This window comes from Odocoileus virginianus, chromosome 4 (assembly GCF_023699985.2).
Source record: "Odocoileus virginianus isolate 20LAN1187 ecotype Illinois chromosome 4, Ovbor_1.2, whole genome shotgun sequence".
Lineage (NCBI taxonomy): Eukaryota > Metazoa > Chordata > Mammalia > Artiodactyla > Cervidae > Odocoileus > Odocoileus virginianus.
Window position 1 is genome coordinate 8,109,311 of NC_069677.1, and position 18,613 is coordinate 8,127,923.

Consider the following 18,613-nt stretch of genomic DNA (forward strand, 5'->3'; position numbering starts at 1 on the left):
AACTATTTATGGGATTCCCAGGTGGTTCAGTGGTAAAGAATCCACCTGCCAATGCAGGAGACACAGGAGATGTGGGTTAGATCCCTGGGTCGGGAAGATCCCCTGGAGGAAGAAATGGTAACTCCAGTATTCTTGCTGGGAAAAATCCCATGAACAGAGGAGACTGATGGACTATGGTTTGTGGAGTCACACACTCACACGACTCAGCACAACAACACAGCACCATACCAATTTAAATATCGATATATATAGTAACATCTAAGTTGGCATTTGGTGATGCACTAAGTCTGATTCCTTTCTGCTATATAGCTGGGGACAGGATTGGGAGTCAGGATACCTGATTATAGTCCTGGCTCAGTCATGTACTCACAAGTGTGTCTTGAGAAGCTCCTTTTTCCTAGCTGGGCCTCAATTTTTTCATCTAGTCAGATGAAGGTGAGACTAGATCTAGGGTCGAACTAGATCTCTAACATGCTAGGATTCTAAGAATCTGGTAACAACTTTCTTAATTATTTTTATATCAAAGTATAGCAATTGAATTCTAGAAAAAAAGTTGAACGTATATATTATTGTTGTTCAGTCACTCAGTCGTGTCTGACTCTTTGCAACTGCATGGACTCCAGCATGCCAGGCCTCCCTGTTCTTCACTATCTCCCAGAGCTTGCTCAAATTCATGTCCATTAGTCGGTGATGCCATCCAGCCATCTCATCCTCTGTCATCCCCCTCTCCTCCTGCTCTCAATCTTTCCCAGCATCAAGGTTTTTTCCAATGGAACATATATATTAGAAAGCTATTTTAAAATAACACATTTATTAAGACCTATATAGATGCCAGGGACTATAATAACTAATTTATAGACTTTTGATTAATTCTTATCACACCAACTATTTTTACTTATCCATCTCTGAGGAACAGAGAGAGAAGTACTTTGCCCAGGACAGCGTGGCCAATGGGTAGAGAAGCCAATACTGAAATCTAGAACTGATTCTACAGCTATCTCTCAAATGTGGTCCTACCCTCTATTCTCTTGTTTTATGGCTCCCATAGATGGGATGATGACTGTAGAGAACATTTCTTAAAGTTCCATTTGACATTACCTGACCTTGAAATATGAGGAAAAAGCAGCCAACACCATTGTAATGGAATTTCCTGGAGACTTTTGTTATTGTACGATTATCTCTCCCTGGGAGGGGGGTTATAAAAGTCAGACTGAATATGGGTTCAGAGTATGTTTTTCTTTCAACTGTATAAGAGAAAACATTATACTGGTCAGCAGACCCTGGCTATAAAATTGGTTCTATTTGTTAGCTTAATTAGTATCCTTTGTTTTCCTAATATTAAGCTCATAAAAGTTAGCCGCAGTTCCTTTGACTGGGTCTAAATAGGAGGAATTAAATCAATGAAGGAAAAACTCCTTTTCTGTCTGTTACTGATCCTGTGGAGATGAAAAGAAGAGAGGAATAGATGGTTACTGGCAGGAAAATAGAGAACTATCAAAGGTTTAGGTCTTGTACAGACTGGGGTGGATGCATCTGACTTCCATCTTCTTCAAATGATGCCTCAGTACCTACCTGTTGCCTCTGCTCTTCCTGGAGAGGAAGTCAGGTGGCTAGTCTGAGCAATGGTCTAGAAAGAGCCATAAACACACCTGTCTACCCCTAACCCTAACCCACCCTATCAGCCTCATCTTCATCAGGGATGATGCCTGAATGAAACCACAAGAGTGTCCAATCCTGGGACCAGAGATAGGAGAATAGGGAGGAAGATGGAGGTAGTGTTACTACTTCCTTCCATTGTCTTGCTCACTACCCACAGGAAAGGGTCCTCTTTTTCTTGTGTGCCTTGAATTACATGTCACGCAGGTGGGTTGGTGAGAATTGAAAAAGGCTGTCTATAAATTGCTCAAACTAATTTAGAAGTCATTCTGCAACATGTACTCAAGCCTACACTTTCAATAATGTCAGAAAAGTTTGCTTTACTTTTATATCAATAGGTTATGGCATTTTTTTTTTACTAAACGTAAGAGTGACACAAAGCTGAAAAGTAGAACCACAGAACCAAATCAGAATATAAAATTGTCTAGACAGTCTAGAGTGTCTTGTCTAACTCAATAAGTTAAAGTGTATCAGAAATAATTGCAGAATTCTACATTTAGGCTAAAAAAAGAAAACCAGCTCTGCAGAATGAAGGAGATTACCTGGACAGTGTTCATTTATATAGAAGAACTGGGAACTTAAATTAACCACAAGTTGAATATTTGCCACCACTATGATGTGTCTGCTAAAGAAAACCAACCCAACCTTTGACTACAAGAGGGGAAATGAGGTGGAGATGACAGGCAGCCCTGGTCCTACTGCAGTGAGCTGTGGTCAGACCACACTGAAGTACTGGGTTCCGTGGTAGGTACCACAATTCTTGGGGGATACTGATCAACAAGAGCAATGGCAAATAGAATGGTGTGAGTCAGAAAATCAGAGAGTTGATAGAAATGGTCATATTTAGCCTAGAGAAGAAAAAAAAAAAAAAAAGTCAACCAAAGGAACAGCCCGATCATTGCAAGTATTTCAAAGGCTCTTAGGTGACTGGCAGAATGAATTTGTCCTTCCCTGTCAAGATGTAGAGCAAGGCTAAGGAATCGAAGCTAAAAGTCAGAATTCAGAGCTATTTAATAGCTGAGCCACTGTCCTAGAGTGGGGGGACTCCCAGATTCTAGAAGTACCATGTTGCTAAGGCTACCTTTGAGGAGAGTTTTCCATTAGGCAGTGGGAGGTGAGAAGGGAGGAAGCATTATTTATTTGATTTATATTCCCGACGCCAAAGGGACCACCATTTCCTCTGTTTCCCCCCGAACTGGATTCACTTCTCTGATTTCACCTGATATTTCATATTTTTTTTTCTTCAGCCTTAATTTGGGAGCCACTGACTGCTGTGAGTACAGGCCTGAGGGTTCAAGTCCTGTGACTTTCTGAGAAGGGACCACCACTTTGGAAAACCTGAATTAGGAATTCTCCCCACAGTGAAACTTAAGCTCTTGTACTCATCCATTAGCTTAATAATAGAAATCCTCATTTTGCTTTTTGAACATATTTTAGGCAATAATTGTTTCTGCTGGAGAAATATTTTTATTATTTCATATATTATACTTTTATTTCTTTGAGTTTCATTGGGTAATTCTTACACACTTTCCCCTGCTTTAAAAATGATGAACAGACCTTTGATAATAGATTAATTTTGGTACATGAAGGAAAAAAAAGATGAACAGGAAGTTTCTACTCTGAGGCTTGACTGTGTAGCTAAGATGACATCAGGAGACTTTTCACTGTAAAGTCATCCTTTCAGCCCCCAAAGAGATTGACCACCATAATACCTTCATCCCTTTCCTCACTGCTATTCCACTAGGAAAGGAAGGCAGTCATTCTTAAAATCCTCAGTGCAGGAGCTTAGGAGAATTTTAACCCAGATTTCTTTTCAGGAGAATAATAGCTTGGCTTCAAAAACCTTGGAATAAAAATAATAATGATAACAACAATACTGACAACAGCAGTAATACTTTCATAGTACTTACTATATGCCAGGTGCTATTTAAGCATTTTTATGTAATACAATAGTTTTCACAATAACCGCATGGTAGGTGCTATTATCTCCATTTTGTCAATGGAGAAAATATGGGGAAGTTATGTAACTTGCCTAGGGTCGTGGAGCTAGCGAGACTATGTAACTGAAAGTTGAGCTCATGAGTTCTGGCTCCAAAATCCAGGCTCTTAACCACCATACTATATATACTATTATGCCATGTACCCTTTCATTTTTAGAACAGTACAATTTCTTAAGATAAAGTCATGACTAAATTTCTAGTTTCAACATCTTATAATCTTTATTTAATGTATACTTTCTCTGTTTTAAAAATAACATTGTTGTAGCTAAGAGTCCTGACTTTAATGCCAGCTAGACCTGAACTTAGACGCAGGCTACTCGGTGATAAGTTACTTAATTTCTTTAGTTTCCTTATATGTATATCCACAGATTTTTAAAGAAGATTAAGTGAGATAAAATATGTAATGTGCTTAGAAGAGTACCTGGCCTAGAGTCAGTACTCAAGAAATGTTAGTGTTTATTAATATGTATTATAATCAAAGAAAGTATGGCAAGACTGAAAGTAGAAAGAAGAAAAAAATTAAACCACCCAGAATTCCACCCCTTGAGCTATTTTCGTTTTGTCTTTTATCTGTGTGTAAGAGAAATTAATTTTTTGTTGTTTATATTTCTGAACGGAGGTCCTGGTAGCTGTTTGCCAGTCACGATGGGTGGTGGAGAGGAAATTTGGAAGTAGATGTTAGGGTGTATATGTATGCAGAATTACTCTGCATAACACAGGAGGTAAATGAGACTCCCTGCTGCTGCTGCTGCTGCTGCTAAGTCACTTCAGTCGTGTCCGACTCTGTGCGACCCCATTGACGGCAGCCCACCAGGCTCTCCCGTCCCTGGGATTCTCCAGGCAAGAACACTGGAGTGGGTTGCCATTTCCTTCTCCAATGCATGACAGTGAAAAGTGAAAGTGAAGTTGCTCAGTCGTGTCCGACTCTTAGCGACCCCATGGACTGCAGCCCACCAGGCTCCTCCGTCCATGGGATTTTCCAGACAAGAGTACTGGAGTGGGGTGCCATTGCCTTCTCCGAAATGAGACTCCCTAGGGGACAAATAACTTAATCTCTGTATTAGATCTTCTGAGCAGTTCCTGATAAACACAGAGAAGGAAGCCATGGAGGGCCTCAAGATTTAGAACTACCCCTGTCAGAATGGACCACCTTTGTAATGTCTTTATCAGTTTAGTCCAGTTCAGTCGCTCTTTGTGTGTCCTCCTCTTTGCAACCCCATGGAGTGCAGCATGCCAAGCTTCCCTGTCCTAAACAGCTCCCGGAGCTTGCTCAATGTCATGTCCATCAAGTAATGATGTCAACCTGTGTTGTCCCCTTCTCCTCCAGCCTTCAATCTTTCCCAGCATCAGGGTCCTTTCTAATGAATCAGCTCTTGACATCAGGTGGCCAAAGTATTGGAGCTTCAGCTTGAGCATCAGTCCTTCCAATGAATATTCAGGATTGATTTCCTTAGGGATTGACTGGTTTGATCTCCTTGCAGTCCAAGGGACTCTCAAGAGTCTTCTCCAACTCCACAGCTCAAAAGCATCAACTCTTTGGTACTCAGCCTTCTTTATGGTTCAACTCTCACATCCATACATGACTACTGGAAAAACCATAGCTTTGACTAGACAGACCTTTGTTGGCCAAGTAATGTTTCTTCCTTTTAATATGCAGTCTGGGTTGGTCATAGACTTTCTTCCAAGGAGGAAGTGTCTTTAAATTTCATGGTTACAGTCACTGTCTGCAGTGATTTTGGAGTTCTAGAAAATAAAGTCTCTCGCTGTTTCCACTGTTTCCCCATCTATTTGCCATGAAGTGATGGGACCAGATGCCATGGTCTCAGTTTCCTGAATGCTGAGTTGTAAGCCAACTTTTTCACTCTCCTCTTTCACTTTCATCAAGAGTCTCTTTAGTTCTTCACTTTCTGCCATAAGGGTGGTGTCATCTGCATATCTGAGGTTATTGATATTTCTCCCAGCAATTTGATTCCAGCTTGTGTTTCATTCAGCCTGGTCGCATGATGTACTCTGCATATAAGTTTAAACAGGGTGACAATATATAGCCTTGACATACTCCTGTTGAAGCCTAGCTTGGAGAATTTTGAGCATTACTTTGCTAGTGTGTGAGATGAGTGCAATTGTGCAGTAGTTAGAACATTCTTTGGCATTGCCTTTCTTTGGGATTGGAATGAAAACACCTTTTTCAGTCCTGTAACCACTGCTGAATTTTCCAAATTTACTGGCATATGAGTGCAGCACTTTCACAGCAGCATCTTTTAGGATTTGAAATATCTACCCTGGAATAGAAATGCTTTTATAGCAGTTCTCAATTTTTTGAAAGTAATAATGAGTCTCCAAAAGCCAAGCCTTAGATACTCATGCCAAGAGACACTTATCTAGCCTTTCATCTTCTCCAAGTCATTCTTCTCTGCACAGTTCCTCCCAGGGCCAGCCAGGGGGGGCCTCTTCTGTCTTTCTCTATCTCAAGTCAGGCTCTTAGATGAGTGGGAGCATACACAAACCAAGTTAAATTACGTTAGGCAATAGTTCTGTGAATGCTTTATTAGCAGCGAACCTGAACCAGGTAGATTGCTTCCCTGAGGGTTTGTGTTAAGGACAACCATGAAAATCCAAGGAGAAAATATTAATACCTGACCAGACTAAGTTATAGTCACAGATAATGTTGCTGAGGGATAGTTTAGGGGAGAATTGTACTTAGCACTAAAATCCAAACACTGATGTTACTATTTAAATAATTCACTTTTTTGCTTATTTTTATCCACAAGTTGGATATTTTAGATTAGCTTAAAAGTTACTACTTATCCATTAAGTAAATTCATATCTTAAAGATTTCAGATCTTTTGTGTTGCTAGAATCATAACTCAATGAGAAAGATTAAGGGGTAAAAATAATATAATAGATCAAGGGCCTCTCTAGTTCTATGGTTAAACTTTGGGGGAAAATTTCTCCCAAAAGCTGCTGTTTCTACCCACCTATGCATAGATTTTTCAGTTGGGTCTAATTAGCCATGATTACCTCTTGCTCTCACTATGGGAACTATTCCTTAATTTGATAGAGACTGTTAGGAAAGGGAAAAAAATAAATCTGGAAATTGCAGATAAAATTTGAGCACATCTTAGGTGGTGTTCTAAAAAGAAATATCTCATATAAATCTTTTATAAGCATTTAGTAGAAAGTTGTTCAGGACGCCCCCCAGAAGGTGCAGACACTAATTGAGGAGCAGGTAGGAGGAGGGGCGGGGTTTGGAAGGAGCAGTGGCTTCCCAGGCAAAGCCCGGATGCAACGGGAACTCAGGCAAAGGTTAAGAGGAAAAGAACACAGCCTTGGGTGTCCAGGGAGTCAGGTTTAAAGAGTCCAAAGATTGAGGTTGTGACCTGGCCAGGGCACCAGTGTGGGAGATGGAGGTGCGAAGAGAGGACTGAAGAACCGCAAGTAATCGAGGAATCCAGACTTAGAGGAACCATTAGGGTATTCAGACAAGGCGTTCAAGGGAAACTCTCTCTGAATGTGTTTCAGGGTTGTTTGGCTCCTGTGTCGGTAATTTTGGGCTTCAAGTTTAAAAAAATCTGAAAGTGTGGATTAAACAAGATGGATATGTAGTTTTCTCTCAAACAACCTAAAGTTGGAAACTTGGTAGTCCAGAGCCGGTCTGCAGCACCACAACGCCAAGGATGGTGCTTATTCCTTGGCCTGCACTTTTCCTCTCAGAACCGCCTCACGTCAGGGTTTCTGCAACTCCAGCCTTCACATCTACCACACAGGTAGGAAGAGGGAGGAAGCGGGGAAGAACCAAACAAGGCTTATCAACAGAGTCAGTCAGTCCTTTAAAGGCTGTTCTCTGTAAGATTCCCCACTGTGATCCCTACTTACATCTTTTAACCCAGTCTGTTTTACTTGACCAGTTCTAACTAAAACAGAGGCTGTAGAAATAGGAGTTTTTTAAGCTTGGTATTGAGTTGTTTTTAAATAAAATTGGGGTTTTCTTAGTAAGATAAAAGTAAATTATGGATATTAAACACAATTAGCAGGCTCTACCACAAACCCCAACCATATGACAAAAATTATTTCTAATTCCCAGTTATGTGTTGAGTGAAGCTCTGAGGTGTGTTCTCTAGATGTCCTTTCACTGATTGTGAGGAAGAACAAGATAGTTTGCAGACAGCTGTTTCCAAAAACAAGTCAGAGCTAAGTCAGATTAAGGACAGATAACAATGATATTAAAAAGAGATTCCTATGAGAACGGCCTGGAGGAAGTATTAAAACATCACAGTGATTACAATGGTGGTTAAAGTGATGGGATTATGACTTTCCCAGTTTTCTGTTATACATTTGTTGTATTTTCCACTTTTTAAAAAAGAAAAATAGAGGATTTTCTGTTTTCTTTCTTTCTTTTTTTTTTTTACTGTTTTGATACTTCTTTTAGAGGGAAGGCATTTGGACCAGCCTGCTTAAAATGAAACATATGTCCAATGTGCAAACTAAGCCAAAAGGCCACAAAAATGTGTTTCAGAAACCAGACCAGGGCATTTGAGATTGCCCTTGCATAAACATATTGTGTGTGTGTGTTATATTGACTCTGTGTCATCTGTAAAGATGCCATAAAGAGCTAGCAAAAGCTCCCAGGAAGGAATATTAGAAAATGGGAGAGCTGCCCCAGGAGGGTTACTGAAGAGCAGGCAACAGCCAGAGGCCTGTTGGAAGGGGGACCTGGGTTCTAGGTCTTTCCTCACCCCTGCCTTTAACTGGTGGTAGGATCTTAGGAAAATTAACCTATCTTGTCCTGGTTTTCTTACCTAGAAAATGAGAGAATAGGATAAGATGATCATTAATTTTTTTTTTTTTTACTCCTAAATAATTTTATTTTCTGTTATTGTACAATTGAGAGAGAAAACAGAAATTTTTTGCAAGGTAAGGGTAAGGAGGAATGGAAGTAAGCAAGCAGTCTTAACATGGGAACAGGCTTAGCATGCTGACTGCAATTCTAGCACTAGGAGGGGTTCCCCAGGTGTACTTTGTTGTAGCCATCCAATTAAAATTCCTGAAAAAAGGAATTACTTTTGTAATCTCCCAAGCCAATAAAATGGACTAATTCCTTGAGAAAAAATTTTAACACAATTTTTTTTTTAGACAGCATTTATTCCACAATTCTTTTAACCTTGCCATACAGTTTTCTTTAATGTCTCTTCCTTCAAACTCCCAGTCCTTTTCTCTTTAAAGCTCCACAGGTCTTCCTGTCTTAAATTTAGAAGCATCCAGTGGTCAGTTTATATTACTTTCTGGATGATTTTTAATTAAAAAAAAAAAGTATGTACTTTTAATTGGAAAATTTAGGGTATGCATCTGTGTCTGTTTGTGTGCATATATGCAAGGGATTGCTATGGCTCTTCTGAAAGATTGTCCTGGAAAATATCTTGTAATCTAATATACTGCTCTAATGAGGTTGTTTTTCTAATGCAAATGAGGCCCGGAATTCAGCAGAAGAAATGGAGCTTCTCTCCCAGCACTACCACACTAATTATACTTATTTTGTTAACACAGCTCTTCCTTGAGCAAAGTTTTGCTCCTCCTTCTTTCCAGCAGTCACTTTGGGATCAGGACATAAAAGTCTGGTTCTTGGGTGGGTGGGGAAGTCAATGAGCCAAATGTTAAGGGAGATAAAGCAGAACAGTACAGATTTAGCCACAATTTGGTGGAAATTAAGGTTCTTCACCTTCACTGTGGCCTCAGTGTAGCCTCCACTCCTTGGGCCCCGTGGGCCTTCATGGTTACTTGGATCAACATGGGAATTCTAAAGCCTCTGCACTAAGTCCCTGCTTTCATTTCCTTGGCACTGATATTCCGTGAAACTCCTCTTTCAAAATCGCCCTTCACTGTGACAGAGAAAACCCTTTCCAACTGTGTTCCCTCATCCTACCCTCCAGATCCAGAGAAAGAGGTGCCTCTCCATTTAATGTCTGGAGCCTTCGCTGGTGGTCCAGTGGTTAAGACTTTGCCTTCCAATGCAGGGGGTACAGGTTCAGTCCCTCTTGGGGGAACTAAGATCCCACAGTCCTTGGAGCCAAAAAATTTGAGTGGACTTTAAAAATGATCCATGTCCAAAAAAAAAATCTTAAAAAAAAAAAAGTTAATGTCTCTAATGTATACTCCTTCAGAGTTCCCAGAGACCATACGTTTGGGTAAATCTGAAGGAGATGAGCTATCCAGCTCTCGTCAAGCCCAGACTTGGCACATTATTGAAGACTACAAAAGCCTGAGGCAGAAAAGCCTAAAGGGCAGTGTAGGTCTTCGTTAAAAATTCTCAAAGATGTGGAGAAGGGATATGCAAAACTTCCTTAAAATATTTTGTAAACTTCTCACCTTTCCGAATCCCACTTCCTTCTTATCTGCCTCTCCTCTGTCTACTTACCCAGTCTTTCCCTCTGGGAGTCAGGTTCATCTTCTAAGTCATTTGGCTTCCGTCAGCTTTTCCCTCTCCCCTCCTGATCACATGGCACAACTAAGGCTCAAAAATTAGCTGTCCAAGAAAATGTTCTTTCTCTTTAGAGCTCAGGGGTGATACTCATCATTCAACATTATAAAATAGAGATAAGAATCATACCCTCATATAGTTCTTGCAAAAATTAAGTGAGATAATATATCTCATTAAGTTCTTAGAATAGTAACTGTATGTTGTAAGTGCTAAATACATTTTAGTTCTTTTTATTACTAGCTGTATTTTCCTGGCACATCACATTTATTTTTTTCCTTTTCTAGCAATTCCCCATTTGCTCCTGTTCTCCATCCTAAACAATATATACTGACCATTTCTGACTTTTTTTAAATGATAAATTTTTTTGAAATATAAATTATCCATTTTGATTTTCAAAGTGCCTATTACTCCTCAAGTCCTTGATTTCTAGAAGGTCATAAGAGAAAAAATATCATGAAAAGAACTTTCCTTCATAGCATGGGCAACCATGGATGTACACCAAGTAGACCCATGTCAAGAATTTGCTGTGCAGTTTTAAAGAGTATAGCTGACTGTCTTCTTTCAGTGCATCCAGGATCTGCCCCAGCTTTCTAGCCAGGCCACATGCCTTATATACATGCATCTGCCTTACAGAGGTGTTTGTCATACATGTACCTGCCTTACAGAGGTGTTAGTTCCTCCCTCCCATCACCCTCTGGTACTATCAGGCCAGGAGGAGTGGGCTTAAGTGGAGTTTGAGAAGAGAGGAAGAAAATTTTGGCAGAAGGTGGGGAAAGGCATGCATATGGACATGGACTGTGGTTTGGAGCAGAAATGTATAAACTGTGTTCAGGGAATAGTAAGGTTGTTACAACGAAGCGAAATATATGAAACAGAGCCGTGAAATAGGAGGGTATTGAATAGTATAATCAGTGATGAATGATGACTAGCCTGGAGGTAACTGGTCAAGAGCTTAAGGCAAATGCAAAATTGTCTAGATTTAGTGCACGGAGCAAGAGTATGTAATTTAGGCTTATAATTATTAATAACGATAATTGGTCTTGTTTTTGGAGGGCTTACTATGTCTGAATTATTGTGCAAGAACCTCCTAAATGGTCTCCCTGAATTTCTTCTTGTTCTGCTAATTCTTACCTCAACAGAGCAGCCACAGTAATTTTTAAAAACTGCAGATCTGATCATATTGTTGACTCCTCCCTCATCCTTCTTAAAATTCTTACTGGTTTCTCTTCATTCTTCTGAAAAAGACCAAAATCCTTTTCATGGATAACTAGGTCCTGCCCAATCTGGCTCCAGCCTTTTCAGCTTCAAATCTTATTCTCCTTTGATTCCATAACCCAAGTCCTGCTCTCTCCTGGCAGAGTGCTTTCACAGATGCTCTTGCTTATCCTAGACAGCTCCTGCTAGTACCTCTTGGTCTGGTTAATGAGGCTTTATCCTCTCCATCTCCATGTAAAGGACACATTGTCAGGGAAGTCTAAGCTAGGTTCTGCATTAATCTCTCAGAATTTTCCTTCATAGCATGGACAGCCATGGAGGTACACCAAATGGATCTCCTGTTAAGAATTTGCTGTGCAGTTGTAAAGAGTATAGCTGACTGACTGTCTTCTTTCATTGCATCCAGGACCTGCCCCAGCTTTCTAGCCAAGCCACATTCTTCCAGGTAGCCCCAATCTAATGACTAGACATAGTGCATAGTCCTAGTGCCTGGTCATTCTTGTCCAATGTGGGATTCCTTTAAAGGGCAAACTTTGTTCCTAGGTCCCTCTCGACGTGGCAGAGCCTTTGAGAGATCTGCATTGCAGTCTGAGACTCTTCTGCCCAATCTGCTTCCTCTGCCCTTAATGCTTCTCAAACATTAACCCCCCACCCCCTACCAAATGTCTTATGCTTATAATTCTGTTATAATTCTGTCTTTGCAACTATTCCCTGGAGGACCCAAATGACACATTACACTTAGAGCTTTTTAAACTGATATATTTATTTGTATGATATCTAATGTTTGCACCACACTGAAAAATTCGTGAGGGGAAGGTCCAGTTTTGCACTCAAAATTATATGCTTAGTTATCTTCCAGAGTACAAAAAGTCACTTAAAAGCTATTTATGACAAGGAAGTAAAGCATTTTTATATGCATTATTATCTCACTAATCCTTTGAGAGTGGTTCTATTTTTGTGACATTTTGAAGATGAGGAAACTAAATGAGAGATTAGCCCAAATTTGGATCCAGGTGTGTCTGATGTCAAACATCTTCTGAACTTCTGCTTAATTCCTTTTCAGCACAGGTGAGAATGAGGATCAAAATGAGTCTTCAACTAGGTTCCTTGGGTTTTTACCTTGCTGGGTCCTTGATCCATCAAATATTATAAGCTTGATTTGGAAGACATCTTGCCAAATTAATCTTTGTATTTCTAATAGTGCTTGACACTGAGAAGTACTCACTCCATGTGCAGCAAACTGGATGGGCAGCGGAGGGCAGGGATGATGCTTAAAGATGATTCTTGCCACCTCTGTAGATACCAGTAGAGGAGTGTGTCAACTCTATGGATTCTCAAGAGGAATTGATGTCCAAGACTCTGGAGCACAATCTTCTTTGACCACCATCCTTGTCCCCCCAGGCAGTGTCCCCTGCAAAGTTTCCATTAAAGCTGCAAAGACAAAATAGTGTACCTGAGAACTAGTCACTTCTCTCTTGCCTTCAGACTCGTGATGTACTTAATGCAGCTAAGAATGAATGATTGCAGCAGAGCCTGGGAGAAACCTTAGAGAAAAAAAATCAGCTAATTTATTTCACAGGGGGAAGAAATCGAGACCCAGAGAAGTGAAGAAACTTGCCCAAGTAGCTGAGGCAGAACTGAAACTGGATCACATATTTCTCCATTTCTGACTGCCACCTTGCAGAAGAATCTATGGATCTTAATTTTGCTTCTTAGCAAGAAGGATAAACTTTGCTTCAGAGAGAGTCATGCAAGCCCCTTTTGCTGGGATGTGGCCCAGGGAGAGAGGGATGGAATGAATATGGGGTTCTAGAATATCAATACTGTGCAAGAATCGGTATTTCCTAGACAAGCCTGACTTGTGAAAATAAGATATACTCACTGGCAAGAGAAGTGTAATTGCTTGACTATAGATTACCTAATGTAGTTTGGATCTTATCATTGGAAAGTCTGAACAAATCTGAGTTCTCCTGCACTGCTTCCTCACATCTTTAATTGTTGTGGCCTAGAGCAATCACTGCTTTCTTTCAAGGAGCTCTTGCCACTGTGCTGACATTGAGTGTCTCTGTGTGAAGATTTGTGCCTTTCTGGTGTTGTTTTCATCTTATAAATTAAAAAGGAGGCAAAAATAGATCCTGCCAAAGGTCACACCACCTCAGTATTAGGACCAGTCTCTTCATTTACAAAAAGGGATGCTCAGCCTAGGAGGGATGGACCAGGTAGCCCTGGTTCTCTTCTAGCTGCTGGTCCTCTCTGGTGCCTGTCAGCCTGCCAGAGCCAGTGCCACAACTCTCTTAGTGCCCATCATTATCTTGGTTTGCAAGGAGGCCCTTCTGGGTTTGGAGAGGGTCAGGGCACAGGGCCAGCCAAGATGAGAGGCCACAGAGAAGAAATGAGGAAAAAAATCCTGGGGAAATGCATCAAAACAACACTGAGAACACAACACTGGCTATATACTAAGGATTGGCGAGAAAGTGAAATAGCCCCGTTCAAGGTCAGAGCAGTGAGGACATTCTCAAGTTAACTGAAATCAATTCTCCTTTCCTTTCAGCCTGGCAGCTGAATCTGGTGGGTGCCTAGGAAGCTGGAACACTAAGAGACAGCCCTGGCAGCTGCATGAGCAAAAGGTGAAAGGGCCCACAGATATAGGGCTGGGGCCAGACAGGAATCATTCTTTGACTCTTGTCATGGGTCCCTTGCTAATAAAGGCAGAGCCACTCCATGGTCCATGAAGGGCATTGTGGGAGTATCTATTCTTGTGGGCTCTCATTTTCATCACAATTGGTTTTCCATGTGTTTGTTTTTAAAATACAGGAATCATAGGTCCTTGTAGCTAAGACCATGTTTTGATGAGAGTGGGGGTGGGAAGAGGCTCTTCTACCATGAGTTTTAAAATTCAGGGCAGGAAAGCTGCTGCTCTTCTTACCAGAATCAGTTCTTGCCAAGACAGGTTCAAATGTTTTGGATCGATGAAGCAAGAGGAAGGAGGTGGGGGAATATAGAAAAATCAAGCTACTTTTCTCTCTTCTGCTTTACTGCCTGATGGGTGCATAAAGGTGAATGTTTAGGAGTTGATAAGGAGGCAAGGGAAAATAGTGTCCAGAGGAAGAAGAAGTATCACAGAAAGAGAATTTTTAAAGAAAAGGAAATCCATAGTTTGAAATTTTTAGCATGGAAGAGACATTTTTCACACAGATACAATTTACATAGATCTGTAAATGAGCAATTAAACTGAGAAGGGAAAGAGGAAAACAATGCAGTGGCCAGAACAAGGTGGGCTGGAGGCAGGTCTGCTAGCTGCTGTGATAGACAAGAAAGAGAAAAGATGTGTTGGGAGTGAATTTTCACACTTCAATTCAACATTTACTGAGCATCTATTAGGTGCCAGGCATTGTGCTGGATACTGGGTATTCAGAAGCCTCTATGATAAGAGTTATATTGCTAAGGAATTCACATTCTGGAAGAGAAGAGAGATCTGTTCACAGACAATCTCAAAACAAGGCATAATGTGACAGATTCAATAGAGGTACAAGCTACATGCTACAGAAGACAGATGAGTCTGACATGAATTCCATCTAGCAGAGCACAGAAGCTGTCACAGAGGAAGTAACATTTGATCTAGAATGTGAAAGATGAGTGTTTTTTTCTCTTTTCACTGTGCTTTGATGTTTTTCTTATATGAAAAGGTAAATTTATTAGCTTAAGAAAATTAAATTTCTCCACTTTGCATTATAGTAACTTCAGGGACAGCATGTGAGATGACTCATTGGATATATTGTTGTTGACTGAAAAAGTACATGCTACTTAAAAGTTGAGAGTTATGTTTTATTCCATGAAAATTTTTAGGACTTAAGCACGAGAGGCAGCATCTCAAGTAACCCTGAGAGACCTTCTTTGAGGATGGGGGACAGTGGGGAGAGCCAGTTTCATACAAATTTTGCAACAAAGAGGAGGTAGGCTGAATGTCAAAAGTCTTTTTTTTTTTTTTTTGTAAATTAAGGAAAACCAGATATCCCAAGTTAAGAAATTTAGAGCTTTTCTATGCATGGGAGGATGCAAGTGTCCTCCCACATAAGTCATTCCTTTGATATACACCTCAGTTATGTAGGGCCAGTATCCTGTGTTTTTCACATCCTGAGCTTCCTCAGGGTTCATTATAGGGAGTGGCTGCAGTTTGATGGCTGCTAGATGGCAGGTATTCATTCCTTCCTGAACACCCTCAGTTCTCACTAGCTCACCTTCTGATGGTGGCAGCAATTGTTGATTATTGTGACATCCTTTGTTTACTGATATGGCAAGAAATATTCCATTTCTCATTACCTATCAGAAGTGAGGTCCAGACACAGTTGCTCCAATAGCCATGCAAAGGATCTTATGGAAACAAGAGAATTCAGAGTCCAGAGAACCCAGCTAGCTACAATGAGTAGAAACTTCTCCAGGGTAAAGGGCAACTCATTATTTGAGAAAAGCAATTTTGCCACTCTCTCAATAATATGCAGCCATTGCATTCTTATAATTATACCTCACATCATATTTATAATCTATTATTTTTACATGTGAAATTGCTTTAAGAACATAGCAAATATTTAAAATTAGAGATTGGACTGCTTAACTCAGGTGTTTTAACCAGAGGTCTGCAAGCTTTTTCTTTAAAGATCCAGATAGCAAATATTTTCAGCTTTGCAGGCCACGTGGTCTCTGTTGCAACTACCAGTTTCTACCTTTACAAGCATGAAAACAACCTATATAAACAATCATTTGTATAGGTGCTATATAAATGAATGAGCATGACTGCTTTCTAATAAAACTTTATTTATAAAAACAACGAGCTGGATTTAGTCCTAAGGCCATAGTTTATTGACCTCTGCTTTTAACCATCAGTTTAATTGACTCTCCTCAGACTCTCCCACTTCTATAACATGAAGGGCAGAGCAGATGTCAATTAAGAGCATAGCCCTCCTTTCCAGCCCCTCATCAGTACTTTCTGAAGAAAAATTTCCTTTTGTATTTTAAAATCAAAGCATTCTATTCTACCTTCTAACTGAAATTTCCACCTCCATTTTTTCTACCTCTAACCAGGCATGTCTTAATAGCTACATGGATTAATCGTCTCATGCCTAGCAACAGCTGTGGCTAAACTGCCCTGGAAACAGAATTTCCAGAGCTCTGTCCTGCACTGTGGTATAGATTGCCAGTTGTTAGCCTCAATGTTTATTCTTCTTTCCCTAGTAATATAACCCTCAATATTACTTAGGCATATAGCCACCCAGAATGCAGACACTTTCCAGTTTCCTTATAGCTGACCACGACAAGGTGATTAGATCTTGCTAATGTGAGGTAAAAAGAAATATTGTGCAGCACCTTTCAAGAAACCATTTTAAAAAGCAGTTGATGGGTGTCTTCTGCCCTTCTTCTTCATCCTTTCTCCATTATTCCACCTGGAAAATTGATGTGATGACCAAACTCTAGCTGTTCTCTTTGTCCATGAGGGCAGAGACTTTGTCACAGAATGTCAAAGCAGTGATCTGGGAAAGGTGTTAATACTTGAAGATAGTGGATTCTCATAGCAGCCCCAGGCCACCTTACTTTAACCTGATCCAGAAGTAAACTTTTGCCTTGTTTAAGTCACTGTTACTTGCAGCCATACCTAACTGTAATTAATACCTTGCTTTAAATTTTTAAATAGGGAATTTTTTTTTTGAAATGATGATTGAGATGAGTTTCACTGTAGGTCTTAAAATGACTTTTTTTTAAAACAATAAAGTTTTTAGTCTTAAATCATTGAATATTTATGATTGTCAAATGCAGAAGAGAGCACAAGTATCTCTTTGAATTTATTGGAAGTTTAAAGCTTGTAAATGTGCTTCTTATGGATTCAAATAACAGAGAGAGGCAATGGAGAAACATTTACTAATATTCTGGAATCTGGAGCCTGTTTGTTCTCTCAACAACACTGTTAAAGCAACAGGGCAAAGGTTATGCTACTGATACATAACCAGGTTAAATGGATACCATCAGAGTGCTGAACAGAGCAGTACCTCTTAGAAGAGCTAAGGGTGTACATCTTCTACAGTTCCCTGTTCCTACTTGCACTCCAGGCTTGCAAACTGCAGCAAGGTCTGCCCTCCCACTCTAAGCTTGCACTCTAAGGCCAATTTGTTGGAGGAGGTAATCAAGAGAATGTGCCCACCTGAGAGCTGTACCTGGACATCAGAAGCTCCTCACTCCCTCCCCTGTCCTTGGACTGTTGGTTCTACCCCCCATTCCCACAGTGGGAGCTTTTCCAAGGACTCAGCCTTAAATGCGTAATGTGTTGTTGAGCCATCTGGACTGGATACATGACTAGCCAGGTTCAAGCCTCTATATGAACTTTCAGATCCTGGCCAGAGAGGTAGGAGAGCATGGAAATCTACTTGTTTTGTGGCCATTCAAGGTAAGTCTCATGAGTAAGTGCCCTTGCTTATTGAAACTGCCACTTACCAATCTAGCGTATCGACTAAAACATTAGTCACAACCTAGAAATTGAGAGTTATGTTTTATTTGGTGGGAATTCTTAGGACTTCAAGCCCAGGAGACAGCTTCTCAAGTGATCCTGAGAGAACTTTTCAGAGGAGGCCATGGGACATGGGGAGAAGTCAGGTTATATGGAAGTTTGCAGCAAGAATATCAAAAGATTATTTTTAATTAAGGAAAACCAATATCTCAAGGAATTTAGCACTCTTCTATGTATGGGAAGATACAAGCCTCTAGGCTCACTAAAATAATTTCTTTTATATGCATCTCAGCTCTCTGGGGGCCAGCACCATGCTTCTTGATTTTTTTTTTTTTTTTTTTTTTTTACATTCTTAGTTCCTCGTCAGGAGTGGCAGCAGTCCAGCCTACAACTGTTGGATCACAAGAATTGTCTCCCTTTTGGGTGCCCTTCAAGCTCAGAAATTCACATTTGGAGGCCCCAAATCACTGATGGCTGTGACATCCTTGTTTACTGATAAGGCAGGAAATACTTCATTTCACAAAATGATCTACCTGTTTCTTTGGTCTTTCTTTGCTCTTCCTGATCAGGTGCCACGTTGAGACCCAACACAGCTTCTTGTGGGACAGAAGGATATAAAATAGGATGAGGAAACCCTATAGCTATAAGCTGATTCTCTTAACTGTTTGGAGAAAAGCTTATCTTTTGCTCATCAAGCAGACTGCCTGAGTTTTGATTCTGCTGTAGGAGTTCGCTATGCACAGAGGCCCCACAGAGCAGTCCTCTTCTGCCTGATTC

At 40.4% G+C, this 18,613-nt stretch overlaps 1 long non-coding RNA gene across 1 annotated transcript; it reads left to right on the forward strand.

The window, feature by feature from the left end:
• The first annotated feature begins 2,728 nt into the window (after positions 1-2,728).
• On the forward strand, positions 2,729-17,780 carry LOC110149087 (uncharacterized). The gene is made up of 4 exons (XR_002317342.2): positions 2,729-2,929; positions 12,923-13,970; positions 15,190-15,296; positions 17,720-17,780. It is a non-coding gene; the product is annotated as an uncharacterized lncRNA (long non-coding RNA).
• Positions 17,781-18,613: the final 833 nt, after the last annotated feature.